Genomic DNA, 23460 nt, shown 5'->3' on the forward strand with positions numbered 1-23460 from the left:
AGAAGTTATAAATAATAAAACAATTTTATGCAAAGAAGAAACTGGTGACATATATTGAAGAAAAAAACTATTTTTGAAATGGATTTTTACTACTTGAATGTTATGAATTTGTGTACGAATGAGAATCATACAATCTATATCTAATCCATAGTTTTCATTGAAATTTTCTGGAAGGAGCAAAGCATATTTGTTCATTCGTTCTTTTTTCTTCCTTTCAATAAAATACACATTACGTGAAAAGTTTGTATATACTGTATATATTTTTTAAATGACAAAATATATAGTGAATATTGCATATGTCTATCTTAATGAAAAATAAAGGATATTTTACATATACTTGAATTTTGGTATTCAATGGATATTTTTTTGGTTAAAATCAACAGAAATGAAATTCCGAAAAATTCTCTTGGGGAAATTTTGATGTCAAATGGTAATTCAAATATTGTCAAGTTTTCGTAAAAACTCTACCTCTAATTGATACTTGAAAATAATGTTGAATTATAAGTATAAACTCGTCCATTCGAGTGCTAAATTCTTAGGTAATTCAACCTTTTTTTTATAAGAAAAAAATATCTATTACAGCGGGGTGGGTCAAAAAAAATATATATATGACGGCGCTACAGTGTGTGGTGCTGCTGGAAAACGATCTTACAGGGAAGACGATTCTAGGACGGAATTCGATGACGTCACGAATCTCGGGGTCAGGCCTTCTGCTCTAGAAGGTATTGGGTAAGCAGAGCTTGCTGGAGTGTATTTAATCGTTTGCAAAGGAAATGCTGAGGTAGACATGCCGTTACGCCGACGTCGAAGACCATATGAGCAGTTGTCAGAGTTCGATAGGGGAAGAATCATCGGGATGATGGAAGCTGGGTGGTCAGCTCGGCGAGTAGCTCGTCAACTAGGCCGTTCTGATTTCACTGTGAGGAGGTGTTGGGACCAGTGAACAGAAGAGACGTCATTTACACGGCGACCAGGTTCAGGACGCCCTCGATAGACCAGTCGTCGAGAAGACCGTCACATCATCCGAAACGCACGCGTAGAGTCAACTGCCTCATTGGCCGCTATCCAGACACAGGCAGCAGCTTCACTACGGGCCCCTGTGTCTTCCCGAACCATCGCAAGGCGCCTGGCTGAAGGACATCTGGTATCGCGACGCCCATTACGTGTGCTGCCAATGACGCCCACCCACCAACGCCTCCGTTTGGAGTGGTGTCGAGCACGACGGGATTGGACTGCAACGGAATGGAACCAGGTCATCTTCAGCGACGAATCGAGATTCAACTTGAGCAGTGATGACAATCGTGTTCGTGTGTAGAGGCCCCGGGGTGAACGCTTCAATCCTGCCTTCGCTTTACAGCGACACACCGCTCCCACAGCTGGTGTCATGGTATGGGGTGCTATTGCTTACGATACACGGTCACCCCTAATATTGATCCATGGCACAATGACAGCCCAGCGGTACGTCCATAACATCCTTCAGCCACATGTGTTGCCACTAGTGTTGCCATGCTAGGCCACACACAGCAAGGATGTCACAAGACTGCCTCCGCCACATTACCACCCTTCCCTGGCCTGCTCTATCCCCAGATTTGTCACCAATCGAGCATATCTGGGATCATTTGGGAAGGCAAGTTGGACACCCTACGAGGTTGGTCGAACTAGAGGCGCATTTACAGCAACTGTGGAACGAGATGTCTCGGGACCTCATACGGAACTTGTATGCCTCAGTGCCCGCTCGTATCGCATCGTGCATTTGCGCTAGGGGGGGGGGGGGTCCAACAGAGTACTAAAACTTCTGTTCATCTGTACTTTTTTCTGCAATAAATGATCATTTTTCTTGGATTTTCTAATCAGTTACTTGTATCAACGTAGTACTTACATGTGTAAAATTTCGTTTCATTTTGACGACTTCTTCTGGGTGCTCAAATTTGTATGGCAATGAGTGTATATATAATATATATTGCACTTAGAAACATGGAATTTTTTCTGTTGGTCTCTGTAGTACAGGGCAACAAATTTCTTATTTTGTGACACACTGTATCTTCACTCTCAAAAGTGGTACAGGGCAATTTTTAAATGCCTTTTGAGCAATTTTTTTAATTGGAATCATACCCTTTTGACGAGCGGTTGATGAGATAAAGACCTGCATTAGCACTTACAGGACAACCTGTATATTGGCGAATATACTATTTTTCACAGACTACATTGAAGTTTCATTCCAGCTGGACATGGTAAAATATTCGAAATAGTCCCAGGACTTGTTTGGACTTGATCCAGCCAACATCCCCCCCTCCCTGAAGTCGTAGACGGATACGAGGGGAGGGTCGCCCCGCTTTCATCGAAGAAAGTTTTAGCCACTTATGCTTGAAGGAAATTAAACTTTGGGGGGGAGGGGTGTGGTAGTCCAGCATGTCTGTCATTTGTGAATGGACTGCACCTTTTCTTCAGAGCAAAACAAAAGTCCTTGCATTCAATGATATTTCATTCCAAGGGATTATTAAAAGACGACCTCAAATATCAAGGTCGAAGCCGTATAATGGTTGTACCACTCATTCGATGATTTGGTACGATTCAATTTTTTTTTTTGTTATCGTAGGAGTACAAGCAACTACCGTATAGTCACTATCAGACCAGACCAGAATGAAATTTTTCTTCCCGGGCCTGGCTCTTTCGAACCATCTGCGGGCTTACAAATTGTGGCCACGGGGGCCACGTATGAAGAGAAAGACAAGAGAGTATGTGTAAGTTAAAAGTGCACGTGTAATAGAAAAGTTTTTTTTTTTTGTCAAAGTCGGGTAAGATTAAACGTCCTGGTCCTCGTTTAAATTTAAATTAAACTTAATTTTCGCAGGTGAAATGCCGGCACAACCCCAATTTTTTAGTACGATTATTATTTTAGTGCTTTCTGCTGTGAAGAAAGCTAGAAAGGCGATGTTTCTTCAGCTACGCCACTGCTTCGCGCATCTGATTTACTGCGGAGTCCTGGTCTTCTCTCATTGGCATGGGAAATAGGAAGAAGCGGGTTTAAAGCCCTCTTCAAGAATTTCCACCAATGACTGCTGAATGAATTTTCACCAATCACTGTTTTTGTGGCCTGTTCCTTCGAATGAAATCCAAGCTGCGAGGCCCATCTTGGTTTATTGACAATGGTTTTTAAAGGTGATAATGTTAACGATATCAGAAGATGGATTCCAGCGCGTCTTCCAAGAATGGCAGACGATTTGGACCAAGTTCTTATAAGTCAATGAAAAGTCTAATTTTCAAAATAGAACCCCAACCCCCAAACGAAATGGGACAAACCACGCCCTTTGAATAAGTTGGATTTTGATCAATTTGATGGACTTATAGTTAATTCAAAAAACAAAAACAAAATTCAACAGAGTCGAACATTATATAGTGCTCTTTTCAAAATATTTCCAGCTGAGTTATCCTTTATCTCTCATCATACCTCATGGGAAATTCCTATCGAACCGGCTTCATTCTTCATACAGGTCCAGAGAAAGTAAAATAAAACGTTCAAAATACAAAGATCAGAAATGCTCTTCAACCGCATTTTCTTCATTCTCCAAACCTATTGCTATTGATAGTATTTATATATATTATATCCGTATATTCTACGTCTAACGTCAAATATTCCATTTTTTAAAGCAACCACAGCGAAAGAGATGAACGAAATGCCTACTGATGTATAAAGTGAAATGTATACAGCAAAAATATATAAGAATATATAATTTTTTTTTCCCTTCCAGTTGGAGTGCCTTTATTTATTTTATTTTTGTATATAGGCGTTATACGATTGAAGTGTTTCGTTTAAACGAGAGGGATTTTTGGAGGGAAAAATATGAAACGATAGGGGAAAAAATTGGAGAAAAATATACGAGAAATAAGCCACATCTTCTATTTCTTCCATTCGAGAAAACACTCTGTGGGGGCATTTTTATTTGTTCTTATACGCAACAGTTTGTCACTTCAAATACAGAGAAACAAAGTTTACATTTGACGACAAAACAATAAAAAAACACAAACCTACTTTGCATTGTTTTCTATCGCATCAACGTGTTCAAGCTCTTGGAATAACAGCACATCATTTACGAAATTGGATTGTTTTAGTACTGAGCAAATATATATACATATTTTTTATTTCATCTTTTTCCAGGAGATTTTTTTCGTAAGGATTCAGGTTTCCACTTTCCCCTTGTTTGGTGATTTCTGCTCTGGTAATACGTAAACACGAGCGCAGTTTTATTTTATCGTTGGCGAATGTAAACATTTTTCAGGATAATAAACTGTAGAATGTGCGAAGAAATAACTGGAACAAGCCTCACGAAATACTTCATAATGAAGTGCAGAGATTCACTGTGCAGCTTTTGTGTGATTTACAAGGTGGTTATAATTGAAGTCTCGATGTGAAATTGGTCTGAAGTACGAGCCACTGTGAACAGAATGTCTTCAAATAAAATAAATACAGTAAAAATCCGTTATATCTAGTACTGCTTATAACGAGAATCTCGCTGTTACGAGTGATTCGGAAGTGATTGCCAAAGAGCTAATGTTTAAAGATACAAAAAATACACTCTCTTATAGCGAGTGTATTTATGAATGAAAATCCGAGCACATCCGCTATAACGACAGCGGAAATTCTCGGAAAGCGTGTTTTTGTCCCTTTTCTATAAGAACTATACATAAAATGGAGACAGGAAAGAGTGGAATTTTTTTTCTAAAATTTCCACTCTATTCATAGGTGTTTATAAATGGGGCGTGTGAGTAACCCCTCATAGATATGAAGACCACATCTTATCTTCGTTATCTATATAGGAAGTGGAAAACCCTCACTTTACCTACAGGTATGTTAGTTGAGCAGGTGGGGCCCGATTTCTGGTTTTGACCTCTTTGCTATTTTCCGCTTGAAAAACCTTCCCGCCCCCTGTCTCCCCTTTCTTGGGATCTTCCAAAACTGGACACAAGGCAAAAAGGTCTTAATAATTTCCTCTGCCTTAAATATTGTTGCGTCGCGCCGCCGGGTCACTCGTCAAACCTCTAGTCAACAGATTCGTCCCGTCGTGAGGATCTCTCCAGGATTCTTCGCCGAGGACTTGAACATGGGTAGACAATCACACGAACGAGGATTCGAGAACAAATACTCGCTTTTATTTATATGAACTGCTAAAACTACTGCTAAACTAGAGCAGCCTTCCGAACGTCTTCTCCCCTCGAGTTCTACTTTCCGAGTCCATTTAGAATCTCGTTCTTCTCTTCTCAATCGCATGCCACGCGAACCTTGCATGCGTTCACAGCCTTTTTAAATTCTACCCTTCGTAACAATATTATTGGACACTTGAATAGTACAGCGAACATACTCCTGCTGAATTCCAGAGTGAAAAACTTTGTTGTACATTGTCTATGGATAAGCAGTTAACTGTGACGCTAGATGCATATTTCAGCAAAAGTAGTTCAAAATAAAAGAAAACTGAGTTTATCTAGTTTGTGTTGTTTTTTCCTATTTATGTGTTTCTACAGTGCAAAAAAAAAAAAAAAAAAAAAAAAATATATATATATATATATATATCTCGTTTATAATGAGAAGCCCGTTATAACGACACTTTTTTCTTTGATTGTGAATTGTCGTTATAACGACTTTTATTGTACAAATAGAGTTTTGTTTTGTGAAGTAAAAATCTATTCTCCAATTATCTATTCCCCAGTAGGAAATAAGCAATATGCTCATGGTGGAGAGCAATACAACAATAACAAGAATTTACAAGTGGTACAACAAATATTCGGTATGTGTCTTCTGCATGTTAACACAAGTTGAAGCCTCAAAAAGAAAAAAAAATTGAAAATACAGAGAGAGAGAGAGAGAGAGAGTAATCTATATATATAATATATATTTATTATGCGCCGCGATTTCATTCCACTAAATTTGTGATGTTTTCATTGGGAAAAACATTCTTTAGATCAGTTCATCTGAACATTTTTTCGTCCATGGCTCCATTTGAACCATGTTTTTTTTCTCCTCGGCACCCTGTCATAACCATTCTCTCCCTCTCAACATCCAGGTGTTTGATCCGTTGAACTTATTAAATTAATTTCTGAGTGAGTTTGTAGAGTATAAAAATTTCTAGAAATAAGGGGAGACCTTCCTACCCCCCCCCCCCAGCCCGGCAAGATACACGCCAGCCTATCTTTTATAAGGGATACATGGAGTTTTATTTATTTATCTAAAATTATAGTCGTATATTTTTGCTCACCATAATCGACTTCAACGCTTCAGTTTTTTTCAACAGCTGAATTCCCTGTTCTCTTGTATTAAGAACAAAGGCTAGTTCGGAGGGTGGGGGGGGGGGGGTTAGACTAGCATTTTCTTTAAAGCTAACCAGTGGTTCCCGCTTTTGTCACTCACGGCTCCCTTGCCCGATTCGTGGTTCATCTTGGCTCCTCAGAATACTTATAATACTAATGACACTTATAAAAGAACCATTTCAAAGCATAAATAGGCACACATCCATATCTCCAGCTCAGCGCAACGCCCTTGACAAAGGTTGGTGACGTCCCTTTGGAGCCACGACGCACACTTCGAGAGACACTGCTTTACACATACCGAGTGGTCATAGTGACGGATGACAACTAGCATCGCGATGACCCGCATTCGAACCCCACGGTAACACAGTGGTGGTCGGCTAAAGTTTTTCTGTGGTTTCGAACTTCGAGGTGCGAAAGCCGAGTCGACATTCCTGTTAAAAAGTCTCTCCACAGACAGCAGCAGCCTTAACGGTGCGAAAATTCAGTCATTACACTTCACTGATAGTTCGGAACGTAGATGGCAGATGGCAGCACTATAACAAGTGATGGTTTTTACCAGGATAGAGAAAATTCTACTGACTTTGCGGGGAATCGAACCCACGTCCTTTCAATCTCCGGGTGAACGCCCTAGATCACTAGACTTTCTTTCAAACCGAGCACAACTCAGGTCTATCGCCATGGGCAATTTACTACCTAGTGAGTTGTGCCGGAAGTGTAAGTATGTGTACCTAACAGTCTGAGTGCTGTTATGGAGAACGGGAAAAATGGAAGGTGCATGGTCATTATTATTATTCTGTGATGTGTTTTAGAGACTGAGGTAAAATGAAACCTGATTACTTATTACACTCATTTTTCATACACACATGCACACGTAAATACTCCCTATTCGTATATGTGGCCCACACGTAAAAACAAACACTACACAGTCATCAATTACTCGATTATGATTATTTATTAGATGTTTCAGCCAGGCTGAAAGTTTTTTTTAATATATTTTGAAATGGACAAATTCACACTTGCACACACTAGTTCATCCCATCTATTGATGTAAACCCCACACCAAAACACGCAACATAATCACTAAATTACATCATGATTGTTAGTATTATTATTTTGTTGTATGATATTCACACAGAGTAAGAATAATATAGAGCGCGCGCGAGGGGTTACAATGTGAAGCAAAGATCCGGAGTCACGTGACTCCGGTGAAAAGGCTGGTCAGGGAATCTCGCTGGCAATGCTTTCCTTATGGCTATTCGTATGACGATCTACACGTGCTGTCTTATTTTTGATTAAAATGGTCAACACTTGCGCAGCTTTCGGATGTTCTGGACGGTTTAGGAAAAGGGGGGGGGGCCAGTATCCTTTCACAAGGGAATACTTTTTTGCTTATTCCCCTTCTTATAAATTAAAAATTGGAATATTAAATTGACGATTCAATGGATTTCTGACGTATTCGCAGTTTTTAACGATTCCATTTTGGATTCAATTCAATTAAAGTTCGAAGTTTTGATAAAATTCAAATGTCATGAGCCATTATTAAATGTTTTAATATAATTTTTGGTAATAAATGATTGAAGTAATGAGTTTTATTAACTTTTAACTGAAATATACGTCTCCGCAAGATTTGGCGAGATTTAGCGAGCTAGTGAGCTTATTCGAGTTTCGCTCAACTTGAAGAAAATATGCTTTTCAGAATGAGGAATTTATTTCAAATATTTTATTTAAATAGAATGTAATGAAAACTCACCCTCTAGACAATGGCAGTTTTGCATAAAAATGTGTAACTACCTCTAAAAATAGTATTTTTACCTCTCTTCACGCTTGAGATAAAACTATTACAGAAAAGAAATTTTTTTATTGAATAATTTGTGTTTGTTGTATGTTAAATTGCCCTCAAACAAGAAAAATAAATAAATTAATTGATTAATTAATATTCAGTCAATATCTTTATTAGGACCGTCTGAGTTAAGATCTGACGTCACTATGTGTACCTCAGATGTTAACTTGAAGAAAGAATCATTCTAACAACTACTTAATGCCTAAAAAAAAAATGAAGATTCACATATGTATACTTCTGGAGCGAAGAGGTTACACATATGTCACATGTAACATACATTTACGTACTCTAAATTATTACATACATACGCTACAATCAATTTCTTATAATTTAGAAAAGTACTGACGATGAGCTTCTGCAATTTTCTTGAAAAATTCATTTTATTCCTGAAATATTATGTAAGTGTTTACATTTTTGTGTGATAAGGTTATAAAAGGTTTTTCAAGGATGACTTTTACTTATTGTTTAAATATTTAATGACTGAATATGGTATGAGTGCGAATGTGTGTTACATTACATAACATAATATGATGCATTATAATTATATACTCAAAATAAATGTATGATTAGAGTAACTTTAATGTTCTTGGAAGATAATTTTTATGTTTTAACAACCCCTAGTTAAAATAAATTTTCGAAATTAAAAGTGACAAAGTGAATGAGAAGAGAATATTTAAAAATATAAATGAAATAGGCTGTATATATAAGAGGTAGGTTATAAGATTTAAAAACTCAAAAGTCTTAAATTATTAGGAATTATCCCTGTTGGAAAATAAAAAAATTTCGTTTTTCAATATTTGTTTATATTATATAGAATTGATTTTTTTTTTTCGAATCCCTTATTCCCTAAATATTTTACAAAAGAATGAATGAAATTCATTGAACAAATGAAGGAAAGTTTTCATCAACTAGATCGAGTCAAATTTCGTTACAACAACATACACGAAACCACTATGTTCTGCGAAAACGAGCCAAATGTAATAGCGCAGAACCTGTTCTTCCCCCGACAATACCGCTCATCTTTTCTTCACGTTCGACAAGTTTTATGAATAGCGTGCGCGGTCTATTTATATCTTTAGTCTATGGATATTCAAGGGAAGTGACGGAAAATATTATTTTTGTCATTCTATCAAATCTTCACGTCACATCTGAATTTTCCCATATCACCATGTATGTAATTCCCACCTGGAACACCTCCCACACTAATTGATTGCCTTAATTAGAAACCCCCCATTGATTAACACGTGAAAAAATTGAATCCCTCATTTTTGTACATTTTCTCTGTTTCCCCATGCCCATGAGTTATACCATCCGGCGGCAAATAAAATGAGGAATCCAAATTCAAAATCTCAGAACTTTCAACCCATAATTTCAGCAGAAATTCAAATTTCCATGTAAAGTCAAGATCTTTGCATGTTCTTGTTTCAACACGTTTTTTAACCTTTTTGTCCGCGAGAGGCTTCCTTCCCCCCCCCCCGACGGTGAATCATCGTTTGGCGCACTTTCACGGAGGGGAAGAAAAAGATAAGTCGCCACGGTCACGTGAGCAGCGGCCACCTATCAGGATCGGGGAAAACCCCCGACTGAGGAGAGGGCTTCGGAGGGCATAAATACTCCGAAGCAGAGTTGCCAGATTGGCGGTTTTCCCGCCAAATTGGGCTGGTTTGAAAACGGTTCGGCGGGAAATTTTTGGCTTTGGTGGGTGGCGGTTTTCCCAAAATTGTGTTCATGGCGAATTTCTCCCTATCTTTCTTTGCTTGCGAGCAAAGAAGTTTTTCTTTTCCACTGCAGTCCTCACTTCATGTTGTGGTTTCTTCCTGACAAGGCAGGGGGGGGGGGGGGCATCTCACCCAACTATGGAAAGCGAGAACTTTCAACCACAATACCTTTGCCATCCAATAATTGAAGAAAGGGGCGGTAAAACAAAAACTCGGGAACTGTCCTAGGTTCTAGATCAGTGGTTTTCAACGTTTATGATACCGCGGCCAGTTGGTTATAATATATCCAATGTAGTATAAGGAAAGTAGTATATCCAATGACTATAAGGGAAATGGGCGACTTCAGTGACGTCACGAACTTCGCACGGAGCCCTTCTGCTATAGAAGGTGTTGCTCCGGCCCGACGGTTGAGAAGCACAGTATCTAGACCACAGAAGCCTGTGAAAGAAACCGTAGCTTCCACAAGCGTGGATCTGGCAAAGCCAGCCGTCGTAACCAGTGCCATCCTAATGCATGGGCCCACACAGGCATGGCCCGGGGGCCTCAAGAGAAGAGAGGCCTCAGAAAAACGAGAGGTAGTTGTATTTTCTGGGGATTTTCCATGTAGGGAATCAGAAAAATCACTTGGCTCGGGCCCATGATGTTCTTAAAACGGCCTTGCGAAGAACCCAGAAGAGTTCTTTTTTTGTTGAAAATTCTTTTGCTTACTAGACCGTGAAAAATATGGTCTGGGACCCACACCTAATCTTTCAAACCATCAAATTTAGTAGGCACCTATGCACTTGAGGCAGTGCCGTCTTGACGCATGGGCAACCCGGACACGTCACGGAGGCCTTGAGTGAAGAGCGGGGGGGGGGGGGGGACACAATGAGGTATGGTTAAGATTTGCGAGATTAAGCATGTGAATTGGTAAGTAGGCAATTGCAGTGTCTGGATAGAGGGCTGAGCAAAATCAATTTTCCTGGGGGCCCATGATGCTTTTAAGACGGCCTCGACTCCAGGTCATCTCTGGGCCGTTTCCCAGGAGAGAGAATGTGTAGTCCTTACTTTCGCAACTTTTCAAATAAATCAATTTATTCGGTAAAAAAACCATATTTTTTCGGAAAAGTAGGGGGGGGGGAAAGCAAGAAAAGCTATAAGCTACACTTTTGTAGACTACAGAATATCTTCAAACTGTAGCTCGCTTGTTGTTTCATAGATGGCAGCACAGGGTCAAATATTTTGGGCTACTTTTTGGCTACTTTTGAAGAGGATTTTGGCTGGAAATTTTTTAAGGACCTGGCAACTCTGCTCCAGGGAGAAAGTTTTAGGATTCTTGGCTGACTTCCGCAAGTGCGTACGGACGGCTCTCGCCGAAAATTCCAGGTCCGTAAACGGAAGGATCCCCTTCCTCTCTTCCGACACCTACATGCCATCAGCCTGGAAAGAAGGATGGTGGGAAGGAGAATCGAGCCACCTCACCTGAACGTGAGCCTCACGCCAACGCTGAGGGAGATGGCCTCACTGACATCATCGTTGCTGGAAATCGCCACCAATGAACGTACTTCAACCCGGATGGAAGGAACTCTCTGCCTCCCATAGCCTTACCTCGCAGTCACCTTCCCGGCCGCCACTGTCGGTAACATCGACCTCCTCAACTGCCGGTACTCTGTCGGTCGTCGAGCTCCTCCACAAGGTCCTCTCTACCTCCCGCCGATGAACCATACCACCAGGACAAGTCTTCGCAGTCACCTTCCGTGCCGCCACTGCCGGTAACATCGACCGCCGCCACTCTGCCGGTACTCCTCTATGTCTCTCTGAAGCCGATCTGAACGCCAGGACCAGGCTTGCTCACCTCTACCATAGCCCACTAAACAAACAAACCCGCCACCATGGCCGGGGGCGTACATCACCATCACTGCCGGATCGCCTCTCTGCCTCTTCGAAGTTGAACCCCAGGACAGGGTCTCGCTACCACTCCTGAGCGCTGACTCTCCGCCGTTCCAGGACTCTTCCACGCCACCTCTGCCGGTTATTATGTCCATCAGTAAGTGAACTCTGTTTTCACACTAATTTGAATTCTTTGCCCCCCCCCTAAGGCTCCTTAATTTTACCGATGAGGTCATTACATAATTTACTCCTTTTGATCATGTAGACGGTAGCCCTGTGGGGGTTTTCTCTCCAGGTGTTCTTCCCCCCCCCCCCCAATGATTGTTGGTTGTGTGTAAATTGTATTTGAAATTTTGATATGAATTGGGCTCCTCCATTTTTTAAAATTGCTGAATATTTAAACTTACATTAAATTGATGAGTAACTGAAATGTTGTCTTGTTTGATTCACTGTATCTTATACTGAAATGAACCTGGGTAGTTATTCACCCCCTTCCCCCTCTTCACGGCCATTCCCTAGTTAAAGTTCCAAAATTTGTAATTGTGAAATTAATCAGTACACTAAATAGTTAATTTAAATAAACCATATAACAGTGCGTATCTAGTGTTGTGTATGATTTTTCAGTGCTGCCATCTATATCTCTGAAGTGAAATGTAATGACTGAATATTTGTACTGTTTGTAGGTCTGTGGCGAGACTTTTTAACTGGGATATCAGCTCGCATTTGCGCCTTGAAGTTGGCCACCACAGCGGCTAGATCACTAGACTGCAAAGGCAACGAATGTCCCAATCTTTCCTTGTAGCACGTGTGCACTGAACGGGACCATACATGGACGCGGTCAGACCTGACTCATTCCAAAGCTCACAATGGCTGACACTGCCACCACACGAGCTCCAAGGAAAGAATGAAACATTCGTTGCCTCGTGGTCTACGGCGGTCACCCGGAAAGTGAAAGGACGTGGGTTCGATTCCCCTCAAGGGCAGTTGAGTTTTCCCTCTTTCCAGAACATATCTCCGTATCAGCCAGCTGTTAAAAACCATTGTATGGACAGCAGAGAGTGACATCATTCTCGGACCGTAACAAGTATTACATCGTTATACCCGCATTCACGGCTGTTTTTTCACCCAACTTTCCTCCGGTTTTTCGAATTCGAATATTTCATTTTATATTGTACTTAGAAAGGTGGATTTTTTTTAGTTGTCATCAGGAGGAAAGTAGTTGGAAGTATGCCTCTAGGATCAACGGCTCACCAGTAAAATACCATACGCCCTGTATATAAGAGTAATGGGTGAAAATTAAATAAATAAATAAATAAATATATATATATATATATGTATGTATATATGAGTAAAAAAATGGAAAATTGAAAACAAATAAATTCAAAAGGAATTAAATTTAAAAAAAAAAGTACAAAAAAAATGCTTTATTGGAAAATGTTTGAGAAGGAAAAAAATGTCGATGTGGAAAAAAAGTGAACAAAAACAGGAAGAATTAACAAAAGAAATCGGTAAAAAGCTTAACAAATAACCAAATACATAGAACTAAAAAAACAACCTTCAAATTAAGGAGAAAAAAATTCAAATGACAGTAAGAAACAATTCATGTACGAAATTGATTGAGTGAAACATATGAAATTAATTTTATAGGTGAATTATGTAACAGAGAGCTACTCTACGTTAGCTTTTTTTACATAATTGCGTACTTCCCTACACCTGCGTTCTTCCAATGTTAACGCGCGTATTGAAAAAAATGAAGTCTCTCTTCATGACTCAAGCCCCGTGTGCCAACAAGGGCACGCGTAGCTCTTCTCTGCTCCCCTTCAACTAAGTCCCTCTGTATGTAGGGTCCCCAAAACCTTACAGCATACTCCAGTCCAGGGTGATCTAAGCCTCGGAAAAGCGGAAGAAACGACTTCAGGAGAACGCGAAGAAAGCTTTTTAAGGATGAAACCGAGAATCTATTCGACTTTTTAACCACCGCTGAACAATGTCCAGAAAACCCAAGCCACTCGTCAATGAGAATTCCCAAATCGGTGGTTCGGTGGTCCTAGTCCCCGACCGGGATAGTAACATCATTAAACATATGTGATAGATTTTAGATTTTGGTTCATAACCTCAACAATGTATAACAAAATATCATGTAAAAATTTTGTAATGATACAATGAATAGGTTTTTATAAACCATGTTTCAAACTCAAGTGAAATGTCACAAAATATCATTCTTCGTGAAACATTTAAGGTTTTTGTTCACGGATTACTTGTATGTAAAAATTCAACATTAAAATGGATTTAACTTCGATTGTAAGCGTCATATAGACAAAACAAGGATTATTTTGGATATAAAAACAGGATTTTCATAAAAATTAATTGAAAAGAAACAAAAATCAATATTTCCTACCAAAATGACGTTTTAAACGTAGTCGGATACCTTAATATAGGCTTATGTTCGAGCTTGCTCTAGTAGAGGCCTCCTTAAAACCAACGCATACACTTTCCGCACCATTTCAAAGACTTAATTTGTTCTAATGCATTTCTCTAAATATTTACGGTATTCTATACCCAAACCGTACGAGTATTTTCTCAGTTTCCGTTTCTTTTCAAACATGAAGAGTATTTGGATATTAAACATCTTCAGTACAGAATCAGTGGAAACAAAGACCATGACCGCATGTTGTCTTACTATTATTCTATAACTTACAAAAGAAGAAACAGTTCTTATTTTAATCTTGATTATAAAAGTAAACCAGAAAACACCCTAATGGAAGTTTGTTGTTTTCCTGCTCTTTCGTAGATATAGCATTTCTCAGTGTTCTTATCATTCTTACAAATAATTCCATTAAATATGCAAGGAAGAAAGGAAAAAAAAAGATTCCCATTTTCACAACTTTCTTTTTTTGTCTTCATTTTCAATTTCACACATTCTTAAATCTCCCTTTATTTGTTTATTTTTTTTGGAAAAATTATAAGAAAGCTTTTAAAGTCTCGCTAAAATTACAAAATATTTTATACATGGCTGGAAGCGGTATCAAGCAGAAAAAAACAGGCGTGGAACTTATAACAGAAAGGATATAAAACCAAAATGATGAGAAATAACATCTTATTAAGCATGAAATTTTAAATTTTTTTTTCCTTCTACAAGAAGTGGGAGTTTTACGGAGGAAAAAGAAAAACAATGGGAAAATGGAATTTAGTAGAAGTGAGTACATACTACATATTTTTTGCTGGTTTATGTTTTATATTTTTCACTCTAAATACAGTCGACCGCGATTAGTCGGATATCAACGATTACACAGCACACAATATCCGATTGTGCGGGGAACAATTCAATCACCATTTTACAACGTTAGTATAGTTTACATATTGAAAACTGATGAAGGATCACTATTAGTAAAGCTTCTCGAATAAATCAGACATCAAAAAGGAAATGAAAATTATATTTAATTACAGTGATTGCAATACAGTCGAATCGCGTTTTAACGAATACCGTTATAGCGAAAAACCCGTTCGTTATAACGAGATTCGACTGTACTTGACTTTTACTTTTCATTAGGAAAGTTAGCGCTATCTATTGGCTCAACAGAGAACAAAAATAAAATAACTAAATGCACGTATTGAAGACAGCTTGAATACTTAAAGGCTAGTACCCAGTCTCAAATACATATATCTTAACCGAGTAGCGTATTTTTGATTAATTATAAATGTTTCATTCAATAAAAGTCATTGCCGCTGTGGTGGTCGAGTGGTTATAGTGACGGACTCGCGATGCGAGGATCCGGGTTCGAACCCCACAGTGGTGGTCGGCTGAAGTTGGTTTTCTGTGGTTCCCAACTTCAAGGCGCAAATGCGAGCCGATCTCCCCGTTAAAAAGTCTCGCCACAGAGAGCAACAGTCCTACAACGATAAATCATTCAATCATAACACTTCACTCATAGTTAGAAAAACTGGTGGCAGATGGCAGCACTACACATAACAAGCATTACAGAGAAACAAATCTTCACGTCAGGTTTCACTACACGTACACGCACATTCCCGCATGTACCGATTCGTTGAGAGTTCCGCGGGGTGGGGGGGGTAGATGTGTGGTGTAGCAGTAGTAGGTAGGGCTCGGGGATCCATGATGTTCTTAAGTCAGCCACCTCGTTGGGCAATTTGCCCGTTGTGGCGTTGTATTTGTATTTGTATATTAGTTGATATGTATTAACAGTTCATGTGTGTAGCATAATCTTCGATTAAGTAGGGAAAAGTCGCTGAGATCATCATGTTGTAAGCGGGGAACTTTACATTGTCTCTTTACATTCTCTATGGAAGAAATTTTGGCGCCGGAGGATTTCATCCGTTTAAGAGGGGGATCCGTTATCCTTTCTTTTCTTTCAAACCGAGCACAACTCTGGTGTATCGGCAACCTACTACCGAGTGAGTTGCGCCGGAAGTGCGAGTGCGTATCTAGTGTTGTTTCTCATTTTTCAGTGCTGCCATCTGTATTTCAGAAGTGAAGTGTAGTGATTGAATATTTGTACCGTTGTAGATCTGTTGCTCTCTCCGGCGAGACTTTTCAACAGGAAGATTGGCTCGCATTCGCGTCTCTCAAAGTTTGGAACAACAGAAAACCAACTTCAGTCGACCCCCAATGTGGCAACGGTGGGGTTTGAATATGTGTTATCTGATTAAGCGGGGCCGATAGTATTTGAACAATCGTGTTTAAAAATGCCTAGAGCAGCGGTTTGCATTATTTCTCTCCCTCGCTGAACCTCATTGATATAATTGTCCTATTCTAGGGAAACCTCGAAATAGTATATGTTGTATGGAGTCCATAAAAATACCCATGTTCAACGGAACCCTCGAAAACAGCCACATTGGGGGAAGTGGTGACTCCTCGAGGGCCCAGTGCTCGTAGTAATAGAAATGGAGAAATTAATTGTTATATATAACGTGCTAATAATTGTCATAGTTGTTTAATAATTTTTCAATTATAAAACAAAATTAAATAATGCCAAGTTTATAAATATCTAAATAATGCAAAAAATCAAAGAAAATTACTCGTATCGTCAAGAGAAGGGGGGGGGGGCGCAACAATTATTTTTGTAATGGGCTTCGCGTCTGGTATGAGAAGAACTAGTGGGGCCAAATGGGTTAAATCTGTTGCTGGTAAATCTTGATGGGAAGGCAAAATTTATAGATAAGATATCAAATATGACATTTACTTCAATAATGTAAAATTGAGAAATTTCAAATTGGAAGGGGGCGGTGAAATAGAGTTTGCCTCGCTGACAAAAATTCTAGTTATGAGCCATTCCTTGATAATAGCTATGTCTCTCTCTCTCTAGGGCGGATTTTTTTCACCCTTTGCGTTCTATGAAGTTCGGTATATAAAATGTATCAATATAGAACAACGATCAATTGTTTTCTTGTCCAAACTCACGGACCCCTGCAGTCGAAAGTTCCTTGGAATTAATACAAATCTTTTAAGAAGTGAAATAATAGCAATATAGAAAATTCTTAAAAAATAATACACGTTCCTATATTTATGAGAATCTTAGTGTATCTTTCTTAAAATAATGTGCATGTTTTACGGATCTCTCAGGAATGATACACAAAGCCCCAGAAATAATATCCATCTAGGAAAACCTCTAAATTACGTAATACCGATATCTTCGAGTAGTGATTTCTATAAGGTGATCCGTGGACCCCTGTCCAAAAGAGGTTCTTTAGGAGTCTGAGGAATGCTTTTCAAAAAACACTGCGTAAATTAGGAATTAAATTCTGGCGAGTTGGTATAACATATCGCACGGATTTTGGTTTTTTAGAGTAACTAACCAAAGGAGTCCTTAGGTGCCGACTATTCTAGGGAAAACCGACAAAAGTAATACTAATGTTTCTATAAGCCCCCTATATTTCCGCAAAGCCATTGTTAAAACTAACCGCTACTCTGTTGGGAAACGATTTAAACATTACCTATATATTATTGTTTACCATGTAAACATGTACATTTGTTTCCCATACGGACCGAAATTCGAACTAAATACTGCTCTACTATTTTTTCCCTTTTTGTTCTAAATTCCATTTATTTCTTCGGTAAGAGAGGAAAAAAAAATATATAAAGTACATTTATGGAAAAACAAAAACCAAATAAAATAACAGTAAAAGAAATAATGAAGAAGAAACGTAATCAATGAACGCGTAACGATATATCGCGAAGAAATAAACTAAAATAAAAACACGTCTATAACAGTAATGAATGGCCCCAAAAAGAAAAATTTCAACGCCAAAAACAGAGCTCGTTTCAGCAGAAGTAATTTTGTTGTTTTAATTCCCTTCAGAATGGATATATATCGTCAAGAAAAATAAAAACTATAGAGCTCATTCCCCGTTTCCTTTTTAGATCAAGAAATTATCCGAAAATATTTCCGGATCTCGGCCAAGGATAAAAATTAAGTACATATAGTCGATGACAAAGAGAAAATTACTCCGAAGATAAAAATATTTTTTTATTGGTACAAAAATCGGCCGATTTGTTAGATTATTTGACGTTCTTTTTTCCTCCATTAGCTCTTGAAGTTTCAATTAAGAAAACTTTTGGTTTCGAAATTTCAATGAATTGTTTCATAGAAATCTCTTAATAATCACGAAAGTTGTTTTAAAGCTTATTAATTGGTTGAAAATGATTTTTTTTTTTGAAAGTTTTACTGTACGCGTAATTATGTATCTCGTTTTATTTTCCGTTTGGAAAAAATCAATAAGTCGCGTTGTTTTTTGTTTGTTCGATTGGGGTTCGTTTTTTGCTTGTATTTTTGTATCGTGCTTCATTTTTGCTCAACAGTTATTTTATATTATTACTGCAGTATTTTGTGTTTCCTGGTTTACTTTTGCTTGTGTTTGTGCATAAGTTTTTATTTTTGCGTTTGTGTTTGGGCATACATTTTTATTTCTGCTTATATTTCATGTACAATTTTATAGTAGCTTAACTTAAAATTTGTAACAAATTTTTAACCTGAAATTGTATGATTTTATTGTAATTTCAAAATTAGTGACAGATAATTAATTGTTATGCAATTTTTTGCTTGTAACTGTGTATCCTGTTTTTTTTCTTGTAACTGTGTGCCTGTTTTTTTGCTTGTAACTGTACATCCTGTTTTTTCCCTTGTAACTTGTATCCTCTTTTGTGCTTTTAACTGTGTAATGGTATTTTTTCCGTTATATTTGTGCATCGTGTTTTCATTTTCTTTACTAGTACACATGTATCCTGTTTTTGTTTTATATTGCGTTCATGCATTTTGGTTTTTCTCTTGTACTTGTGTGCGGGTATCACATCTTTTATTTCTATGTTTGTATCTTGAACAATTTTAGTTTGCATTATTGTACCCTACTACATATTTTATGTATTTGTGTACTATTCCATTTTTGATTGCACAATGTTTATGTATTCATTATTGTTTTTGTGTATCCTGCTAATTATATTTGCTTACATTTGTTATACTGTTATATTATTTGCTCGTATCTGCGTCTACGTTTTCATCTCCGCTTACACTGTATTTGTATACAGCGTTATATTTTTGCTTGTATTTGTGTGCATCAGATTTTATTTTGCTTGTAGTGTACCCTGATTTTTTTAATTGTTTGCTTTCGTGTATCCCGTTCATTTTTGTATTATGTTTTACGTGTTTGCTTGTGCTATATTTGAATTATTTGCAATGTATTTGTTTATCCTACTTTATATTTGTTTCCGTTTGTATATCGTATTATTCTTTTGTGTGCATCTGTGTCTACGATAATAACTTTTGATTATATTCATATAAAATGTTCCTTAAAATTTTTATTGTATTTTTGTGCATCAGATTGTATTTTTGCTTATATACATATATACATCCTGATTTTTTTCCATTGCTTATATTCGTGCATTCCGTTTAACACTTGTATTTTTTCATTCTGTTTAGTTTATGTTTGTATTTGTGTACCATGTTTTGTTTTTGTGTGTACAGTATTTATGCATTTTTCGTTTGTATTTTTGTTTAATATTTACTTTGCGTTTTATACCTGCTTTATATTCGCTTGAATCTGTGCCTAAGTTTTTATTTCTGCTTATAATTATGTGCAACGCTGAATTTTTTTGCTTTATAATATATTTGGTATTATTGTAATATATAGTGAATAATAAAAATATTTTGTTTGTATTCCTGTATCCGGTTTTTTCCTTATATTCGTGTATCCTTTTTTTTGTTTTTATTTTGTGCTTGTATCAAATTTTATATCTGTTCTTAAGCCTTTTCTATTGAGATGATTATAAATAAGTAAATAGCTATAACAATCAAGGATTAATTTGATTAGGTATATTAAATCTTTATCTACGAGAAATTATTATTTATTAATTTCGATCGGATTAATATGATAATAGAAATTTATATTTCCATCAATTCCCAGCGGCATTCAAACTATACCCTATTTCAAAAAGATAAAATCCACTTCCAAACCTACGCAAAATCTTGGCAATCCAGCAGAAGAAAGATGTTTTTTGAAAAATCGAATGAGAGAAAAATTGAGAAAAGAATAAAAAAAATGAGCTCACAACATCTAATTTCAATAAGATTTCGCGAAATACTCCAGGAGAGAGGAAGATGTAGAAAAAAAGTATGGATGTCAACCTGATTAATTTGCTAACATATGCCTATTGGCAAAATGTCTGCAATTACAGCACGAAAACCTTGACATCAATTTGTCAACTTTCCAGGCCGAAAGGCATCCAGGAGCGAACAAGTAATAAAAAAAAAAAGCAGGATAGCCAAGAAACGGGGGTCTCAAAAATCCATTAACAGAACCCGGACATCCTGAAAAACCCGATAAAATTAGCATCTAGAGTGTTGTTTATGTGTATGGATGGGTATGTTCCGTAAAAAAAGAAAGTTATAACTTTTTTTACTTTTTTTTTTGCTATTTCTAACTTCTATCATCATATACCGTAAAAACAGCAAGAAATCAATAATAATAATAATAATAAAACTAATGATATTATTAAAAAAAAAATGCCGATGAGCGCAAAAAAAATAAGCATCACTAAGCTGTGGTAATTACCACTCTTTTCACAATAAATCATTTCCAAATAGGTTTTCCCTCTCGGAAAAGATGGAAAAATAGGAGAGGAAAAAGTAAATATGAAATTATTTTACACTAGAAGCGAAAAATGTCTCTCTCTCTTCTCTTCCTTATATGGGTAATTTTCGTAGGAGGAGATGAAACAACGTCTTCTTGCTGTAAATCCTTGGCATGTCAACGAATTCGAGCGAAAAAGGAAAAAAAAACTTAGGAAAAATCGCAGCCGTGATGGTTATTTGCGAAATGGAGTCTTCTCTTGACTTTTATTTGAGTTTTTGGTTCATTCCGTGATTTTGTTTTTTGTTATTATATTCTTGTTATCATTAGATGTCATAAAGGTTGTGATATGTTTGGATATTTTTTTCTCTATTATTATCATAAATATTTTTTCTATTATTATCATAAATATTTATGATGGCTTTAATGAATCATAATTAGAAAGAGAGGAGTTTTTATTATTGATCATGCCGCTCAAGATGGGAAATAATTGGGGAGAACTGATTGATAGATAAATGTATGTGACGATTATATGCAATAATAGTTTCTCATGTTTTCACGTGAATTCGGCGCAAATAGAAACGAAAAATACGTGTGAACAATCAAAATGATTTTTTTTACTACCTTCTCCAGAAGTCCCATTTTCACAGTGGCATTTCCAATGTTTCAGCTAATTTTTCCAGATAATTGCACTTCATACTAGATATTTTTCTTTCAATGTGGGAGGATTGCGAATGAAGTGGGGAATTCAAATAATTTTAAATATATTTTTACAGTGCGGGAGAATATATTTTGTATTCATATACTGCAATTACTCAAATATTTAAATACAGTGAAACCTGTCTTCAACGGAATCGTAAGGGGACCAAGATTTTTCTCTGTTGAATACAGGTTTCCGCTTAGTAAAAGTTCAATTGATATAATGCGTAAAATTATGTAACGATCTCGCGTATGATTGAAATAAAACAAAAAATTAATTAATTGAAGATAAAGTAAATAATTTAAAAAGAGATAAAATAAATAATTAGTCTATAATTATATATATATATATATATATACTAAATACTGTACCTAAGTTTTCACAGCTTCTGTACAAAAATCCGACCTACAGTTTTCTTCTAAAATAATGACATTTTACGTTCCATTTAACTTCGTCAAAAATTTGCAATTAGAGTGCCAATATCTGTAGTGTCAGGTTCAATTTGTACATTATCGTCTATGTTTATGTAATCCTCAGCATTAGGGTCGTAACTAAGAACTTTGTGAGGGAAAGAAAGAGAGAGAGAGAGAGAGAGAGAGAGAGAGAGAGAGAGAGCACCACATATGATTTCGACACCACAACCACTGCAAAATTCAATGATTTTATAACGGTGTTTTTGTCCCTACTTAAAATTTTCACGGAAATAATCATGGAATGCACATAGCTTGTATTGGGAATAGTACGAGCTAACGTTTGCAATCCCACTGGTCTCCTCCGGATGGTGAAACTGATCCGTTACATGACTTTTCGCTTGTGTCTTCTTTTCCCTAACATATGTATATGTTCATTCGACGCCTACGCGTACGTATGTCTCGCTTGTGTATTACGTAAAATAAAATAGTTTCTTCTACGCATTTTGCTCTCTCAATGTAAGCTATTTCGGCTCCGACATATTTTGGTGCCGAAACCCGGGACTTTTCACGCCGCAAATCGTGAGCTTTCCGTCCTTTGGGGTGCCATCACATCACCTTCTGCTCACCAGTACTACGCCTCCCACGGAATCACTTGGAAATTCATAGCCCCTCGAGGATGCTGGGGACGCATGATTGGTGTTGTCAAACGTTGTTTACGGAAAACATTAGGTCGCGCATCTGTCGATGACGAACAACTGACGACTACGTTGGCTGGAATTGAAGCCGCAGTCAACAGCCGACTATTGACAGCTGATATCGAGTTAGATAGCTAAGAACCTCTTCGAAGAACCTCTCACGCCTGCCCACTTCCTGGTTGGACAACGACTGACAACCCTTCCTTCTCACGAAAAGGTTCCTGCAGCTACCGACCTCAAGAAATCGTGGTCACTGCAGCAAGATTCACTGAATGACTTTTGGAGCCGATGGAGGAAAGAATACCTACTAGAGCTGAAGACATTCCACCAAGTGAAAAATGAAGACCCAGGTCTTCAGCTACGAGTTGGAGATGTCGTCCTCCTACAGGAAGATGCAAGACCTCGACACATGTGGACGAAGGCACGCATATCATCACATGTCTCGCTTGTGTATTACGTAAAATGAAATCGTTTTTTCTACGCATTTTGCTCTCCCAATGTAAGCTATTTCGGCCCCGACAGCTTGCATATCATTTGTAAATACTTTGTGACTTGCACATCATTTGAAAATTCAACCCTTACACTGATTTCTCCCGTGGAAAAGCCTGCTTTTCCGAAAAATTTTGTTTCGATTTCAGAAAGGAACTGCCTTTTTTGTTTGTTAAAACCGCAATATGGTTGTATATGGTTTGTGAAAACCACAGCATGAAGTACAGAAACGGCTTTCGCTGGTCTAAGGGGGAATGATGTAGAATTCACACTTGCAAGCATAGATAGCTCTCTAACATTTTGTACGATTCTTTGGTCGACAAACATTCGCAGTGCTTGGTGAGATTTTCCGTTA

General features: G+C 37.6%; 1 protein-coding gene across 2 annotated transcripts in view; it reads right to left on the minus strand.

Annotated features, from left to right (window-relative positions):
- The window catches only part of LOC149071156 (lachesin-like), a 193663-nt gene that overhangs the window by 34222 nt on the left and 135981 nt on the right, over positions 1–23460 (minus strand). The window lies entirely within an intron of this gene.

The sequence above is a fragment of the Pholcus phalangioides genome, unplaced genomic scaffold (genome assembly GCF_987345545.1).
Source record: "Pholcus phalangioides strain wild (caught in Gottingen) unplaced genomic scaffold, Ppha-v1.0 ptg000019l_1, whole genome shotgun sequence".
Classification (NCBI taxonomy): domain Eukaryota; kingdom Metazoa; phylum Arthropoda; class Arachnida; order Araneae; family Pholcidae; genus Pholcus; species Pholcus phalangioides.